This window comes from Penaeus vannamei, chromosome 19, assembly GCF_042767895.1.
Source record: "Penaeus vannamei isolate JL-2024 chromosome 19, ASM4276789v1, whole genome shotgun sequence".
In the NCBI taxonomy this organism is placed as follows: Eukaryota; Metazoa; Arthropoda; class Malacostraca; order Decapoda; family Penaeidae; genus Penaeus; species Penaeus vannamei.
Window position 1 is genome coordinate 36,177,859 of NC_091567.1, and position 17,500 is coordinate 36,195,358.

The window sequence follows — 17,500 nt, forward strand, 5'->3', positions numbered from 1 at the left end:
TCTGTATGTCACCGGGCGCGCGCGCGCGCACACACACACACACACACACACACACACACACACACACACACACACACACACACACACAGAGAGAGAGAGACAGAGAGAGAGACAGAGAGAGAGACAGAGAGAGAGAGAGAGAGAGAGAGAGAGAGAGAGAGAGAGAGAGAGAGAGAGGGGGGGGGGAGGGCTTATACGAAGCGCGAGTAAGGATTAGAGTTTAATTACATTTTGATAAGAGTGTATTCAGTGAGCTTCTGTTGATTCTTACCGTCCTCAACTGCCACTCATCGAAGGCGCATTCCGAGGCGCGTTCTCACAGCCAGTCACGGCGCCAGGCACAGCGCTGCCACTTTAAGAGGCACGTCTTCATGACCGGGCTCTTGGTCGGCTCACGCACTTTGCACGCATTGAATAGCGAATGGGAGTTTTTTTCTTTTACGGGAGCCATGAAGAATGCGCATGGATGATGCAGTGTTTGCCAGATGACCCTCCTTGCAGACGAGGTCACAGTCGCCGTTTTTATATTTCGTCTTTCGCGTCGTTTACCTTCTTTCATTTTCTGTTCTTTCCTTCTTTTGGCGAAAGTCATCTCGCTCACTCTAGGCCACAGAGCGAGAGGCTTACTTTCATCTTCGTTGTCGCCGTCGGTGTCGTGGCTATCGTAGTCGTCCTCGTCCTCGTCCTCGTCTTGGTCGTCGTCGTCACCGTCGTCTTCTCTGTCGTCGTCCTCTTCTCCTTCGTCATCATCATCACCGCCATCATCATCATCGTCTTTATAGGATAGCATTTCTTGGAATTCGGAATGTTATAACGGGTCCGGGATGACACTTTATAGGAAAATAAAGGAAAAAATTATGTACGTTTAAGTGACGAACGGGAATAAAAAGAGAAAATGGATTGACAGATTGTGTAGATCGCCTCACGAAATTTAAAGAACACCCCATAACAGAGGATGATGATTTAACAGAAGAAAATAAATCGTCGCGAAGAGAAAATGGAATAGGGCGCGGAGTTGGAAGAGGGGCCGGAGAGAGCTGGAGGGGAGAGGGAGCGGGAAGAGGGGAGCTGAGAGGGGCCGGAGAGAGCTTGAACGGAGAGGGAGCGGGGAGACGTGAGCTTAGAGGGGCGGAGAGGGAACGGGGAGAGGGTGAGCTGAGAGGGGCCGGAGAAGCTGGAGGGCAGAGGGAGCGATGAGAGGGGAACTGAGAGGGGCCCGAGAGAACAAGAGGGGAGAAGAGGAACTGAGAGGGGCTAGAGTGATCTGAAGGAGAGAGGGAGTAGGAAGAGGGGTGCTTAGAGGGGCCGGGGAGAGAGGGAGCGGGGAGAGGGGAGCTGAGAGAGGCCCGAGAGAGCTGGAGCGGAGAGGGAGCGGGGAGAGGGGAGCTGAGAGGGCCGGAGAGACCCGAGAGGAAGATGTGCGGCGTCGGAAGAAGCCAGCGGCCATGGCAAGGCCCGCTACCCGAGGAAGAGAAGAGAATGGAATGTCAGGGAAGGGGAAAGAGGAGGAGGAAGATAACGGGCTGACTAAGGGGAGAAGGAAGACGAGGGGCAGCGCCCGGGGGAAGGGGAATTTGCGGCGCCGAGGAACGGCCCGGAAGAGGGGAAGGAGGAAAGGAAGAAGGGAAATGGAACGGGGAAGCGGCAAATTGAATATCGGCAGCGATGATGGTGGCGGAGAGGGCTGTGGCGGAGGCGAAGACGGAACAGGAGGTTGGGACTTGTAGAAGAGGATGTAGTGCTGTAGAGGCAGTTCTCGTGGGGCAGCCTCGCGAGGGCGCTGCTGCTGTAACGACTTCTCTTCTGCGCACAAGGAGAGCAGACACGGCGTTGGCGAGGATATTGCTCTGCCGTGCTGTGGGAAAGGCGGGTAGATGGTGCAGAGGCTATAGTGGTAGTAGCTGGGGAGGGGGGGGGGGAGCGTGCCCCTCGGCCTGGGTAGTGCGTGCAATGGGTTATTGATCCCCCGGCAGACATCAGTAGAGCTTGTGATGTTCCTCCTCCGACAGGTGATGGAGGCGGCTCCTGCTGCACCGTCCCCGTTTGGCTTCGAATGCCGCCCCTGGAGGTTGGCCTTTTAGCGGGTGTGGCTTTTCTTTATTTTCTCTCCTACACCTGCGAGTATATCGAGAAATTCTCTCTCTCTCTCTCTCTCTCTCTCTCTCTCTCTCTCTCTCTCTCTCTCTCTCTCTCTCTCTCTCTCTCTCTCTCTCTCTCTCTCTCTCTCTCTCGCTCTCCTATCCCCTTCCTTCCTTCCTTTCTTCCTGTTTTGTCTGGTTTCTCCGCCCTCGTCACCCTTCACTCGATTTTATATTTGTTGCGAAAACTTGCTTGACATATTACTTGAGTAGTGTCTTCTTCCCCAACGCCCCCCTCATCCCCCCTCCCCCTCCCCTCTCCTCGCGGCAGAGGGGGCCAGGAAAGAAGGTAGTGTTGTCCTTCAGCGTTTTGCTCGAGTTTCCCCCTCCTGCGTCAGTTTTCTGTGTTGAGTTCGTCCTCCATTCACACTCGCTCGTCCGGGGTTCTAGAATCGCGTCTCGTGCCCAGCCCTTCCATCTCAGGACGTTTGTTTTCAAAGTTCCTTCTCATTTTGTATTTGATTTGTCCTTGAAGCACAGCTTTTGCCACCACTCTTCCCTTCCTTCACTCCCTTCTTCATTCTCGCCTTGTTGTTGTCTCTTCCTCTTCCTTTCTTCCCTCCTGTCTCATCTTCTCCTCTTATGTGTTTATCAGCCCCTTCCCCTGTTATCTTCCTTGGGGCGGTATCAGCGCCGCGCCCCTGCGTAGAGGCAGAGCCAAGGGCGGCCTCCAGAGCGGCGCACCTGCCTGGACCCAGAGTCCACCTCCTCTTTAATTAATGATCGCCATGGCTTATTTTTAGATTCGACTGCAGTTGGGAGGACAACTTTTTTGCTTTTGTTTTTTCCCTTCCTCGTAGTCTCCCTTTTCTGCCTCTTTTTTCTCCCTCCTGGTTTACTCGTCTCGCTGCCGCCGCGCCTGATGAAGATGTATCGTGGGTGGAGGTCGTTGTGCTCGGATGGATGGCGCGTCGCTCCCTCATTACCTCCATCACTATTACTCACTCGTCGACTTTCGTGCCTTCCCCCTGAAAAGATCGCCCTCCCTCCTCCCTTCCTCCCTTCTCTCCGTTCTTCTTGCCCTCCTCCCTTCACCGCCTGTCCATCTCCCGTCTTTCCCTCCTTCCATCACGATCTTTCTTGCCTCTCCATCTCCTGCCTTCGACATTTCGACAATAATTGTTCGACTTCTGTAATGACTTTCCTCTCCTGCCATCCTCTTCTCTCTCGATTTTTCTCCCCTCGCCCTCCCTCCCTCCTTCCCCCCCTCCCCCCGTCTTCATCTCCATTCCCCGTCGTCTCTTTCACTCGCTGATTCTCCTCTTGTCTCCCTGTCCCTTTCTCTCCTCGTCAGGCCTCCGCTCCCTTTTACGTAGGCGTCAGGACGGAGAATGAGGATAATGTGTCTGACTGCCATGAAAACTCACTGGCTCTTTGAAGTTGGTCTCTCTCATTCCGCCCCTCGCGCTTCCTCCTCTCTTTCTCGTCCTCTTCCTTTCTCTTTGGTTCGCTGTCTGCGTTGGTTTGTCCGCCTTTGGAGTCGCTTTGTCCGCATCCGGTCTTCTCTCTTTTTCTCTTCCTTCGCCTCTCTTTTATTGCCACTCTCGCATTCACTTTTCCTCTTTCTCTTCACTTCTCTCTCTTCCTCCTCTTCTTCTTCTCCTCCTCCTCCTCCTTCTTATCTTCCTTCTCATCTCCCACATCCTCCTCCTCCTCCTTCTCCTCCTCTCCTACCTTCTCCTCCCCCTCCCGCAGCGACCGCCACCACCCTCTCCCCTTCCGCCCAGAGCCGCAGTGTGGCGGCGGCGGCGGCGGCGGCTGTGCCTCCCGTGAGGTGTCAGGTGTCGCGGGCGGCCGGCCGGTCACGAGGCCCTGAGTTGCGCTCACTCGGTGATGAATTTTGCAGATCGATGTCGTCCTGTGAGGTGTTATGATAACGAGCCAGCGACTGAACGAACTGGCTCCTCTTTCATTGTTGCCTTGCTGCTTCTCTCTCTCTTGCGTTGAGCCTTCCTTTTCTTCGTCCCATTCTCTTCATTACTATGTTCTAGCTTGGAGCACTTTTTCTAAAATCAGTGATTTTCTCATTTTCCTTCTCGTGATCTCGGCGTGTTGCTAACGCTTCATTCCCGGAGACAGTTCTCTTGACAGTTCTCTTGACAGTTCTCTTGACAGGTCTCTCGTTACAAGATTTGCCTCGTTCTTTCTTGGGCTTTTGGTGTATGCGTGTGTTGGCATTTCTTCTTCCGTCTCATGATGTGGCTCTTAAATTCTCTCTCTCTCTCTCTCTCTCTCTCTCTCTCTCTCTCTCTCTCTCTCTCTCTCTCTCTCTCTCTTTCTCTCTCTCTCTCTCTCTCTCTCTCTCTCTCTCTCTCTCTGTATATTTGTATAAAGAGAAAGAATGTGAGAGAGATCCAAAGATACGAGAAAAAAAGAACCGAGAGTTAAATAAAGACCCGAAGCTGGAATCGAGGACGATTCCGAAACTGTTGTCTCACTTTCTTCAATAAATCTAGTTTGTGCATTGTGGGTTTTTCTACCATAGTCTCAACACGGTAGAGTGTTTTTAAATTTATATATATATATTATGTATATATAGATCTGTATATATACATAATATATGTGTGTGTGTGTGTGTAGGTGCATCTATGAAAACAGGCGGCGCCGTCGGGCCGAGGGCCAGGAAGTGGAAATTCAATTCTGTCCGAAGTTGAAATGGCTCACGGCGGCGATAAGGCCATCGAGCGCCACCTTGCACACTTTCAAGATCTGCAATATCCCTCCCGCTACGAACACTGGGGCCGAGGTCAATACGCTGCAATATCCCCCGACAGCGAGCGGGAAGAAGAGGAGGAGGAGGAGAGAGCCGAAGGAGAGGGGCGGGAGAAAGAAGAGGAGGAAAAATGAGAGGAGTTGAATGAGGGTTTTGATTGCCCCTTTGCTTCTCTTGCTGCTCAATGTTAGGCTCATTCATCTCGCGGCCTCGCTTTAAGGCCCGGAACCGCCGCCCGGGGGCGCGGCCGCTGAGCGCGGACTCTGGCGCTCTACCCTGCCCTGCCTTGTCCAACCCTGCCCTGCCCTGGCCTGCCTTGCCTTGCCCTGTCCATCCCTGTCCTGCCCTGCCTTGCCCTGTCTTGTCTTACCCAACCCTACTCTGCCTTGTTCTACCCTGCCCTGCCTTGCCTTACCCAACCCTACTCTGCCTTGTTCTACCCTGCCCTGCCTTGCCTTCCCCTACCCTGCCTTACCTTGCCCTTCCCTTCCTTTGCCTGTCCTGTCTACTCTTGCTTTCCTTTATCTTTCTGCCTGTTGAGACGCAGTGCATATTGGGACACGTCTCCATGTGCACACATCAACGCAAAAGCCTATTAGCCTCTGCTATTTCATGGATGTTACTTTCCATACAGCATTATGCTCACCGAGGTTAATCCAATGAGTGGGTGCAATTTCAGCCCATATCTCTCGCCCTTATATGTTCACTTCATGCGCTTGGTATCTGCAACTGCCTCGGAGGCAACACCATGTGGTGCTGAAACAGTCTTGCTGAGCCACATGTGTGAAGGAAACCGCATTTGAAAGACTTCGCGACGCAGGCCGAAGCGGGTCTGTACCTGCGCTGTGCTGCCGTGCGTGGCGTGCGGGCTAACATTTAGTATAGGAAGACTTCTACCTGCTCCGTCGCCAGTGCCACCTACGTCGGGGCACGAATTATGGGAAAGTTGGATAGGCAGAGAGTGGGCGAACGAGAGAGCATCGTGTGTGGCCGAGTGTTATGTTCGCTGTTAGTCATCTGCATAAGTGTCACGTTTTGCATTTGCAGCTGAAGTGCTGTGCTTAAAGATTCCCTCTGCAGGGGTGAGGCGTGGGGAGGGGGACGTGTTTGGCAGCAAGATTCGGGAATTTGGGTTTTGGTTCGGGTGATTCCAGCTCCGGGGTGGTTGAGGAGATTCCAAGTTGGACGCCGGGAGTTCTTGCTCTCCTTCCCTCCCCCCCACTCCATCCCCGTGCTCGGCCCTGCTGGCAGTGAATTATGTTGTAATTAAAGTGTGTAATAGGTGTTGTTTCGTCCAGCTAAAGAAGAAGAAGAAGAAGAAGAAGAAGGCGACTAGGTAACGATGGAGGAGGACAGGAAGTAGAAACAGATGGGAAGGGAAGATGAATGATTGGTGAGCTGAAAGTGAAGAAGTGAAGATGATGACGATTACGATAATGGTGATGATGACCACCGACTATGACGATGATGGAGAAGGAAAAGAAGAGGCGCGGCGAAACAAAGGAGTACGTTTTCCGATGAATTGAACGTAAAGAAAGTTAAAAGCGTGGCGCGATGAGACCCTTCGGAGAGCCACACATCAGGCCGGCTTCGGTGCTCCAGTTGTTGTGTGCTTTTGGTTGGAAATAATTCGACCTGTTTAATGCTTACCCGGCTGGGAATGACTCGACCTGTATAATACTTACCTGGTTGGGAATGACTCGACCTGTACAATGCTTACCTGGTTGGGAATGACTCGACCTGTACAATGCTTACCTGGTTGGGAATGACTCGACCTGTACAATGCTTACCTGGTTGGGAATGACTCGACCTGTACAATGCTTACCTGGTTGGGAATGACTCGACCTGTACAATGCTTACCTGGTTGGGAATGACTCGACCTGTACAATGCTTACCTGGTTTGGAATGATGACCTGTACAATGCTTACCTGGTTTGGAATGATGACCTGTACAATGCTTACCTGGTTGGGAATGACTCGACTTGTACAATGCTTACCTGGTTGGGAATGACTCGACCTGTACAATGCTTACCTGGTTTGGAATGATGACCTGTACAATGCTTACCTGGTTGGGAATGACTCGACCTGTACAATGCTTACCTGGTTGGGAAAGACTCGACCTGTACAATGCTTACCTGGTTGGTAATGACTTGACCTGTACAATGCTTACCTGGTTGGGAATGGCTCGACCTGTACAATGCTTACCTGGTTGGGAATGGCTCGACCTGTTTAATGCTTACCTGGTCGGGAATGACTCGACCTGTACAATGCTTACCTGGTGCGGCTGCGCATGCGAAGGTGTTCTGGGAGATGTTAGATAATTTTGAGCATTTTTTGAACGTCGTGAACGAGACAAACTGCTGCTGGTTAGTGATTCTCTCTGCACACCTGTCTTCGTTTCTCTTTTGCTCTTCTGATTCTCCTTTCCTTTCCCGTCTTTTATCTTTTGGGTTTTGGGCTCTCGTTTGATTTATTTCAGTTAGATTAATTGATTATTTTTTCACACCTACACGCACATACAACATTCACTCGCGCGCCCACTCATTCATTCATTAATCCATTCATTAATTCACTGAATCACTCACTCTCACTCACGCACGCTAAGGCCCACACAGAAACACATTTATTTATTTATTTATTTGTATTTACATATTAGATTTACCTCTGCATTTACTCTGTCTTTAGTTTTCAGTCGCCTCTCCCCTCTCCCCATGACCTGAAATTTTCATGATGTCCCTGGAAGTGTCGATCGGCCGTTCGCTTTAATACTTCATGACCTGCTGATGTGGCCGTCCGCGGGGCCCCGGGAGGGCGAGAGGGGAGAGAGAGAGATGTGAGGGGAGGGAGGAGAAGGGAAGGGAAAAGGGAAGGGAGGAGAGATGTAAGAGAAGGGAAGGGAAGGGAGAGGAGAGGTAAGGGGAGGGAAGGGAAGGGGGAACAGATATAAGGGGAGGGAGGAGAAGGGAAGGGAGAAGAGAGATGAGGGGAGGGAAGGGAAGGGGAGGAGAAAGGGAAGGAAAGGGGGAGAGATGCGGAGGATTGGGTCGGTAATAGAAGGTGCCAGGTCGTGGCGTGGGGACCTGGCAGAGCAGTGACGTAGGTGTGTTGTAGGGGTGATGGAAGGGAAGGTGGGTGGTGATCTGATCCAGAACGCGATGGCTTCCCTGCGTCTTTTTCAGGGTGATTTTTTTCTCTTCTGCTTGTATGTACTAGGATATGCGTTCTCTCTCCTCTCCTCTCGTCTTTTCTTTCCTTCTCCCTCCCTCCAACCCTCCCTCCCTCCCTCCCTCCCTCTCCCCCTCCTGTTCTTTCTTCCTCATTCCGAGCGTCGGCGCCCGTGTTATTATCCTTCGCTCGCATTCCAGATGCAGCCAAAGGAGGCGAGGAGAGGGAAGGCCGAGAGAAAGCGCGCGTGGAAGCAGCCCGAAGATTGGTGTTTGCGAGAGGGACAATGAAGAGACGCGTCGCTATTGTTGGCCTGTCTGTTGCCTCCGCCTTCGCCGTCTGCACGCGGGCGGCGGGCGGGCTGGTGGTTCGGCTGTTAGGTGGGCGGGCGGGCGGGCGGGCTGCTTTTTGGATAATTTGTGTGCGGGATGGGTGGGGGCGGGATGCACGGTGCGTGAGGGGGACGTGAGATCGAAGGAAAGGGGGAAAGGGTGGTGATTAGGGGAAAGAGGGAAGGGTAGGGGGGGAAGTGAGCTCTCGGTGGGGTTGGGGTGGGAAAAGGCCTTTGTTGTTTCGCCGTAATCGTTCAGAGACGAGCTAAGTGCTTTCGATTACTGTAGTTTCTTTATTTGCCGTTCCCTCGGCGGGCGGCGGGGAGAGAACGGGAACCAAGAGGGGGGGGGGGGGGGTCGCCTTAGAGTTGGGAGCCGTGGAACGTTCTTTTTAGATTTTTGCTTTGCGTTTTTTTTTTTTTTTTTTTTGCTTTCTAGATATTTTTTTATGAATTATCCGTTTTCCAGGGGAGGTCGAGAGGGGAAAGAAAGTTGGAAACTTTTCCTTGGGCCTCGTTCTTAATGGAAGGAGGGGGTGGGGAGGGTAGGGGAGGGGGATAGCTTATCAACTAGTTATTGTTGATAAGGAACTTCAGAGCCGGACGGTGTGTAGGGGTCACGTTGGGTTGGGATGACTGTGATGAATGAGGAAAAGAAGAGGAAGAGACGAGATGACACGGCGAACGCTAGTCGAAGGGGAATCGTGATAAAGGTTGGAAGATTAGCGGAAAGGAGGAGGCAGCGAGAGGCAGTGATCAGAAGGGAAATGGAAAGGGATGAAGATGGCATTGGGTTGCTACCCGCCCCCTCCCTCCCCCTCCCTCCCCATGGGCCCCATACACCTCCAGAAGCAAACACTGAGAAAGAGGAAATGAACTCGCAGCTGGGAGAGCAGGAGGGGGGGGGGGGGCGGCGTGTAGTCTTTTTCTTTGGTTTGTCGTTTCTGTCAAGGAGGGGGAGGAGAACCGAGGGAGAGAGGCGGGGGGGGATTTTAAAGGGATAATGGTAATGGGATGAATGTGAGGGGGCGAGGTTGAGGGTGAAGATATTGGTGAAGATGAAGTGGCCGGCGAGGAAGAAAGGAGAGAAGGCAAGGGTAGGAAAGGACGAGGGAGCGGCTGGAAGAGCAGGGGGTGAATGCCTAAGGGAAAGGGAAAGGGGAAAGAGAGTCACAGGAAAAAGGGGATATACTGCTGGAAGACCAAGACGCGCCTACTCGCACGCTAGATTGAAAAGGAGAAGACATACACAGACTCGGAGAGGGAAAGGGAGAGGGAGAGCTAGTCGTGGGAAGGCAGGAAAGGGAGAGGCTGTAGCCGTTGTCGATGGGCGAGGGAAAGGGAGAACGCGCTTCGGTGACTCCCTGCGACACGAAGGGAGGAGGGAGGGAGGGGAAAGCAGCGGAGGGGGCATACGCCCTCCCAAACACGGGGTAGGATGCGCTCCTGGAGGGGCCGAGGCTGACCTCAAGGATGGCAAAGTGGGGCCTGGAACGAAGGATCACAGCCACCTCCACCTCTCTCTGGGGGGGGGGGGCGTTTCTGCATCTCAATTCGCCAGCAAAGAAGGCTGCGTATGATGTAGAGTGAAGCCGGAAGCAAAGGAACGGAAGGAGATCGGAGACCAGGAGAGGGATAAAAGAGAATAGGAGAAAGAGACTTGTGTGGAATCCCTGGGCTTTTAGGAGAAGGAATGTCAGATTTATGAGGGAGACAGTGGCGGTTGATGGGGCCTTAATGAGGTGCTGTCTCTCCCCGTGAACACGCTTTAAAACTTTTTACGCAACCCGCGCTGGAAAATTGCTCTCTGCTGTGGTTATTCTCCTGTGGTTGTCTTCTCTCCGCGTCTCCCTGCTCTCTCCTTCGTTACGAGCTGCGCGGGGGATCAGCGAGGGATCGCCGCGCCTGCAGATGCCGCGTTTCTCAGCGATTTAGATATTTATCAATACATTTTTATCCCCCCCTGGAGGTTCTCCCCCCCTCCCCTCCCCTCTCCTCCTACCCTTGGGGCGAGGGGAGGCACCGCTAGTCACGCGGGAGATGAATAATAAACAAATAAAAAGGGGGCTCTTCTCTCCCCTTCTCTCACATGCTTCCCTTCCTTCACATGCTCCCCTTCCCTCCTCATCGCGCCTTTTCTATCCTCTCTCCTCCCCTTCCCCTCCCTTCCCTTCCCTTGCCTTCCCTTTCCCTCCCCTCCCTTCCCCGCCCTTCCCTTCCCTTCCCTTCCCTTCCCTTCCTTCCTTCCTTCCTTACCTTCCCTTCCCTTCCCTTCCTCTTCCCTTCAACCTTCCCTTCCTATCCTCCCCTCTCTCTCCTTTCCTTCCCTTCCCTTCCCTTCCCTTCCTCCTTCCCTTCCCTTCCTTCCTTCCCTTCCCTTCGTTCCCCTTTCTTCCTCTTCTGTCCCTTTCTTTTCCTTTCCCCCCTTCCTTTCCCTACCTTGTATCCCCGTACACCCACCCCTGAATCTCAATCCGTTCCTCTTCCTTTTGCATTCTTTCAATTTTTTCCTTTTTCTTCGATGCCTTTCTGTTCTCCATCCCCTTTTCCTTTCGCCTGCTCTCCATCTCCCCTTTGAGTGTCCTTTGCCACGCCCTTTCCTCGCGCAGCCTCTTTCCGATCGTGTTCTCACTTTTTCTGAAAGGTTCCGACACTGCCCTCCCTTCACCTTCCCCTCTCCCCCCTGTGGCCCTCTCCCCCCTGTGGCCCCCTTCCCCCTGTGGACCCCTTCCTCCTGTGCTCCTCTCCCCCCTGTAGTCCCTCTCCCCCCTGTAATGGCCCCTTCCCTTCCCTGTGGTCCCTTTCCCCCTGTGGACCCCCTTTCACTCCTGTGGTCCTCTCCCCCCTGTGGACCCCTTCCCCCTTCCTTATACTCGGTAAGTGTCACTCAAGTATCGCCTCGCCGAGCTCAGAGTGTTTTGCCCTCCCCTTGCTCCTCCCTTTATTCGACCCGGAGGTCTTCCTCACATCCCTCTCCCTCCCCCCCCCTTCCCCCAACCCCCAACAGAGGCCTTAGTGAACTTCCTTGTGATTATCCCTGACCACTTCCCCACCCCCCCCTCCCCAACATCCGTTCTCCATTCCGTATCGCCTCCGATTGTCCTCGGCTCTTCCCCCCCCCCCTCTCTCTCTCTCTCTCTTGTGTTCATCCCATCTACTCCGCCCCCCTTTCTGTCTCCTCTTCTCTTTCTCTCTTCGACTTTCTGCATCCGCATTCTCTCCCCTGTCTTCTCACTTATATTGATTTCCGCACATCCTTTCGCCAGTGTCTCCTTCTCCGTTTGGCTTACTCCCCAAACCGCAGTCCCTTCCGTCGTTTTTTTGTGAAAGATTCTGTCCCCATATCTCCTGATTTCTCTTTTCACTTCTCTCCCTTTGCAACCTTCTCCGTCTCCCCATCCTCTCTCTTTTCCTCTCCTTTCTCCCACCCCTTTTTCTTCTCTCTTTTTTTCTCTCTCTCCTCTATCTCCTTTCCCTCCCCTCCTCATCCTCCATTCCTCCTCCTCTCCCTCCATTCTCCCTCTCCCTCCCCCCCTTCCCACTCTCATTATCCTCTCTCCACACCTTCCCCTTTCTACGTCTCTCCTTCCCACTCTCTTCTCCACCCTCACTCTCCACCTTCCTCTCCACCTCTCCTCCTCTCTGGGATAGATGTCTCTCTCCTCCCATATCTCCCTCTCTCCCTCCTCCCCCTACCCTCTCTCTATCTATCCAGTTATCCATCTGCATATATAGTCTTATATATATATATATATATATATATATATATATATATATATATATATATATATATATGTGTGTGTGTGTGTGTGTGTGTGTGTGTGTGTGTGTGTGTGTGTGTGTGTGTGTGTATGTATGTATGTATATACGTATGTATAATGTTCTTTTGTTTTTATTCCTTGCATCTCTCCTTCCTTCCTTTCTACATCCGCTTCCTCTGCTCTCCCCCTCTTACTCGCTTCCTTCACCCTCTTAGTGAAGTTCATTTCCCGACTCAATATCCGCGAGTTGTGCCGGTCCTTTATTGCCTCTCTCTCCTTTTTACTTGTTTCCCCTCATCATTGCTTCCCCCTAGCTTCCCCTTGGTGCTTCTGCTGCCGCGGCGTGTCCCTGGCTGTCCCTGGGGTTGCGCTGCTCTCTCCCTTCCCCCTCCTTCCCCCTCCCCCTGCTTGACATCTGGGCTCATTCTCCCTTCCTTCCCGCGGCCCTTCGCTCCGGCTCCTGTCGTGTAATATATATTCATAATCGTTAGATGGGTTGTTTTGTAGATGAGTTTTATTGTCACTTGTGGTTTGGTTGAATGTGGGGCGTAAGGGGGCGGGGCGGGGGGTGGGGGAGGCGTCGTGTGTCTGGGTGTCTGATATGTGTCTGTCTGTCTATCTATCTTTGTGTCTGCCTTTGTCTGTGTGCGTTTCGGGTGTATTGATTCGGTCCGCTAAGCACGGAACGTCATTTGTCCCGCTTGATTTTGATTGGCAATGATGTTCAGTCAGTGACGGTTTAAACATCCCTTTGACGGTTCATAGAGGGAGAATTGGGGGAGGGGGTAGGAGGGAAGGGGGTAGGAGGGAAGGGGGGAATAAAAATGCCGCCCCCTAGCCATGCGTTTGGTCGCTTCGTTGTCTCCCTGCTTTTTTCGGAAGTTTGACTGCTGTGTACATTTACTGGTTCTCTGTTTCTTTTGCCCCTTTTTCTTTGGTTTCCTTCTTTCTCCTTCTTTTCTCTTTTCTTCTTTCCTATGTGCTTGTGCTCGGGAGACCTTTCACCGGCCGCTCCTCTGCTCTTATATTTTGTTTCTGTGTCCTCTCCGTTGCCCTTTGCTTTTCGTGTGTCTTGCATGTTGCTTCCTCACTCCCTTTCTTGCCCTCTTCCTCTGCTCTCCCTTTTCCTCCTGCCCTTCTTTGTCGCTCCCCCTCCCTCTCTCTCATTTTCGTACGCTCATCTCCCTGTACTTTTCGGGGCGTGTTCTCCGGCCCGCGCGTGGCCAGGCGTCACACGTGGCGCCGGCCCATTGTCTCCGCTTTGTTACGCTCCTCGTTTTGTCCTTATTCTCTTTCATCTTTCTCCCTTTTACTCACTAAAAAATGAGGAGGTGGAATGCGGAATAAAGTGGTCGACGGGGCGGATGTGGTTTGTTTTTAATGTATTTTTTTCCCCATTTTTACTGATTCATCTCTCTCTCCTTCCCTTCCCTTCCCTTCCTCCCTCCTTCCCTCCATTTTCCCCTCCTTCCCTCTCTTTCCCCCTCTTTCCCTCCCTTTCCCCCTCCTTCCCTCCCTTTCCCCCTCCTTCCCTCCCTTTCCACGTCCTTCCCTCCCTTTCCCCCTCCTTCCCTCCCTTTCCCCCTCCCTTCCCTCCCTTTCCCCCTCCTTCCCTGCCTTTCCCCCTCCTTCCCTCCCTTTCCCCCTCCTTCCCTCCCTTTCCCCCTCCTTCCCTCCCTTTCCCCCTCCTTCCCTCCCTTTCCCCAGCCCCCTTCCCCCCCTGGGAGCCGAGTCACGAACTCCTCCCTCGACCGAATTTATGAGTTGACAACTCTCGCCAGACCAGGCAGGATGCGTCCGTCCGACATGTTCCTTGCGGCCCTTCGCTTCCCCTCGCCGCCTCGCACGTCTATGCAAGCGGTGGTGGCCTTTCTTCGCCTTCGCTCTCTCTCCTCCTCTTTGGTCATTTATTTATTCTATTATTAGTGTTTTTACCTTTTTGGGGGGCAGGACTTTGTGAAACCTTTCTTGCTTAGATTTTGCTTTATTTTTTCTTTTTTTTTCCTAAACTCATCTGCTTGTTCGTCGTCTAGATTCCTGTTTGCTTTTGTGTTTCCCTTTCCTGCGCTTCTCTGCTGTTCACTTTCTTTCTCTCGTTTCGTCTGTACTTTCCTCGTTCTTGCCCAGGGTCATCAGTGGAATGGAAGGGAAATTTCGAGAGGGTGTAAGTAGGCCTAGGTATGCCACTCTCTCTGTGTAGGGTTGGGTGTGTGTGTGTGCTCTTGAGTGTATGTGCTAGTGTGAGTGTGTTCGTATGAGAGCGTGCGGGCGCGGCCACACACACCTCATTGACCAGCGCAGCGGCCGCCCTCTCCTCCGGGAGCCTCAATTACCCCAACCCTCGCCATTACGAGCGCCCTCACTTCCCAGTCCATGGGCCTTCGTCTCCATCCTCCATCCCCTATCCTCTATCCTTTATCCTCTGTCCTTATCCTTCATCCTGGCCGGCTCTAGCCTGAGTTCCCAGACCTTCATTGCCACCACCTGCATCTCCCTTTTCAACCCTCTCCTCCTCCCCTCGCCTCCCTTCCCATATAAGCCGTGTGACCACCTGCGCCGCCGGACTCTTGCCGTTCTTCCGGCCTTTTCCATCTCACCGGCTTTGTCTTTTTCCCTGTAGGCCTTCGAGATCCACATGGCTTACTTACCCTCTGCGGCCCTCCCCTCCTTCCCTCCCCCTCCCCTCTCCCCTCCCCGCACTCCCTCACATACCCCGCCGCCATTACTCCTTCCTACCTCTTCCTCTCCTGCTTCCCCTACCCCTCGTTCGCCGTCCGTATTCGGAAACACGTCTTTGCTATCCTTCTGGACATCCCTTTATCCTCCTCCTCCCTCTCACCCCCGCCTTCAACATCCCCCCCCCCCCCCAACCCTCATGCTTCGTTCCCGCACCTGAATTAGATTCGGGTCATTTTGCCTTCAGTCTGGTCTAGTTGTCCCTTCCCTCCCCTCCCCCTTTCCCCTCTTTACCCTTCCCTCCCCTCCCTTTCCTTGCCATTCCCTCCTCCCCTACCCCCCACCTTTCCCCTCTTTACCCTCCCCTCTCCTCCCCTTCCTTGCCATTCCCTACCCTTCCCCCCCTTTCCCCTGTTTACCCTTCCCTCCCCTCCTGCCTCTTCCCCACTATACCCCTCTTTGCGCCCATCTACCCTCTCCTCTCCTCTCTACCAGCTGTGGATGTTGGTGCGGTCAAGGGCGATTATCTCTCCTTTATATTTATGTGGAGTTTATTTATTTATGTATTTGGTTTTTTTTACCCACTTTCCTACAAACTTTTCTGTTTCTTTTCTTAGACTTTATATAATAATGAGCCAAAATGTCCTTTTTTTCGATGCAGGCACTAACCTTTGAGTCGCCACTTGCTTTGAGTTCTTTTACTCTTGCTTGCCTTTGTCTCGGCGTTCTCTTTCTCTTTTATCTCTCTCCCTTCGCCTCTTCCTCTCCGTTCCTGTTCTTCTCCCTCTCCGTCCCTATCCCTCTTCCTTTCCATTCGTGCCCCTCTTCCTCTCCATCCCTGCCCCATTTCCTTTCCATTCCTGTCTCCCTTCCCCTACATTCCTGTCCCTCTTCCTATCCATTCCTGTCCCTCTTCCTCTCCATTCCCCTCTCTTCCTCTCCATTCCCCTCTCCTCCTCTCCATTCCTCTATCTCTCCCCCCCCCCCCTCCTCTCCCTTCAGCCTCGTATTTCTCACGCAAAGATATTACTGGAGTTTACGCCGGGTTAGTATTGTTCCCCTTCGGCCGGTGTTTTTGTCCTTTTGATCAGTGTTATTGCTGCTCTCCCGCGACCCTCGCCCCGGAGGTGTGGGTGGATCTGTAATTTTGCTGTCGTCCTTTTTTATGTCACTTTCATTCGGCTTTTACTCCATTTTTGACTGGTTGCTGCCTCTCGATTTTCTCTTTCGTTTGTGTGCTCCTATTTTTTGGTTGTTATTATTTTTTGATATGTTACTGTCAGTCAGTCTGTATACCTTCCCCTTTCAGTCTGGTTACCTATCTGTTTATTTATCCATTTATCTGTATAAATCATAGTCTTTCTTTTTCCTTCCTCCTTTTCCTATACTTCTTTTATCCTATATTTTTTTATGTTGACTTTCTGCTGCCACCATTGTATATGTGGCTTCCCCGGCCTGTATTCGGCTCGTCTTGAACGCTCCATCCTCCCCTCGCCTCTTCGCCGCTCTCTCCCGATTTCGTGAACGCCAGGACGGGACGCGGGCCGCCATATCCTGCGCAGGACGAGCTTGTGGCGTGGGAGCTTCTCCTCTCCTGTGGCGTGTGAGTGCCGCGTGCCAACCCATTTTGTGCCAGCCACTCCCCTCTCTCCCCTCTGGATATTATGAGGCGCTGTTCCTCAGGATAATGCCGGATCTCCAGGCCGCCGTAAGGTTCATTTAGCCTTCCCAAAACGATGCGGCGGTCGCCTTAGCTGCGTCCGTCGCCGGAGCGCCCCATATTCTAGAACATTCCTATTAGCATGTTGGCGTTCATCCCATTTCCAGACCACATAATGCTGTGGCCTTCGGAACAGTAGGCGCTGCCGAAGGGGGGAGGGGGGAAAGGGAGGGGGGAAAGGGAGGGGGTGAGAGGAGGTGAAGAGGGCAGGGGGAGAGAGGGGTTTGAGGGAGCGATAGGGATGTGGGAGGGAGGGAGAGAGAGAGAGAGAGAGAGAGAGAGAGAGAGGAGAGAGAGAGAGAGAGCAGAGAGAGAGAGAGAGAGAGAGAGAGAGAGAGAGAGAGAGAACGAGGGAGGGAGGGAGGGAAGGAGGGAGGGAGGGAGGGAGGGAGGGAGGGAGGGGAGGGAGGGAGGGAGGGAGGGAGGGAGGGAGGGAGGGAGCAAGAAAGAAAGAAAGAGAGCTGAGAGAGAGGGAGAGAGATATAGGACGAGAGATAGAAGATTGCGGTCAGAATTAAATCGTAAAGCAAGTCTAATTGTGCGAGATGGTAAAATATTAACGAGGCTGAATCGGATTTTACGAACAGAGGGCAAAGGAATGAACAAAGTTCCCGAAGTTTTATATTGGAAGAAGGAAGCGATGAGATCGGGAGTAGGGACGAGGAAAATGAAGACGAGGAGAAGGAAATGAATAGGATGGATCGCAATTTTAGGAAAAGGAGGCGAGCGAAGGACGTGGATTTCATATAATATTCCATGAGCGCGATCAGAAGGAAGGAAGAGGGAGATTCTGATGCCGATGGAAAGGCAAGAGGGGAGAGGAGCGTCTCTGGCATGCGAGAACCGTCGTAGAGGGCGTGGCCTTATCATACCCCGCCCCCCTGACGTAAACACACGCAGAGACGCGGTCATTTCCCTTGGCCGGGCGACTGACTGGGGTCTGTGAGTTCTGTCTGACCCCCAGTGTGTCAACTGCGCCCTGGGTAGTTGTAGGTGT

The 17,500-nt window shown here is 52.9% G+C and overlaps 1 protein-coding gene across 4 annotated transcripts in view; it reads left to right on the top strand.

Moving 5' to 3' along the window:
* PlexA (plexin A) overlaps window positions 1-17,500 on the top strand; it is a 245,027-nt gene that overhangs the window by 118,415 nt on the left and 109,112 nt on the right. The gene's annotated exons all lie outside the window — the stretch shown is intronic.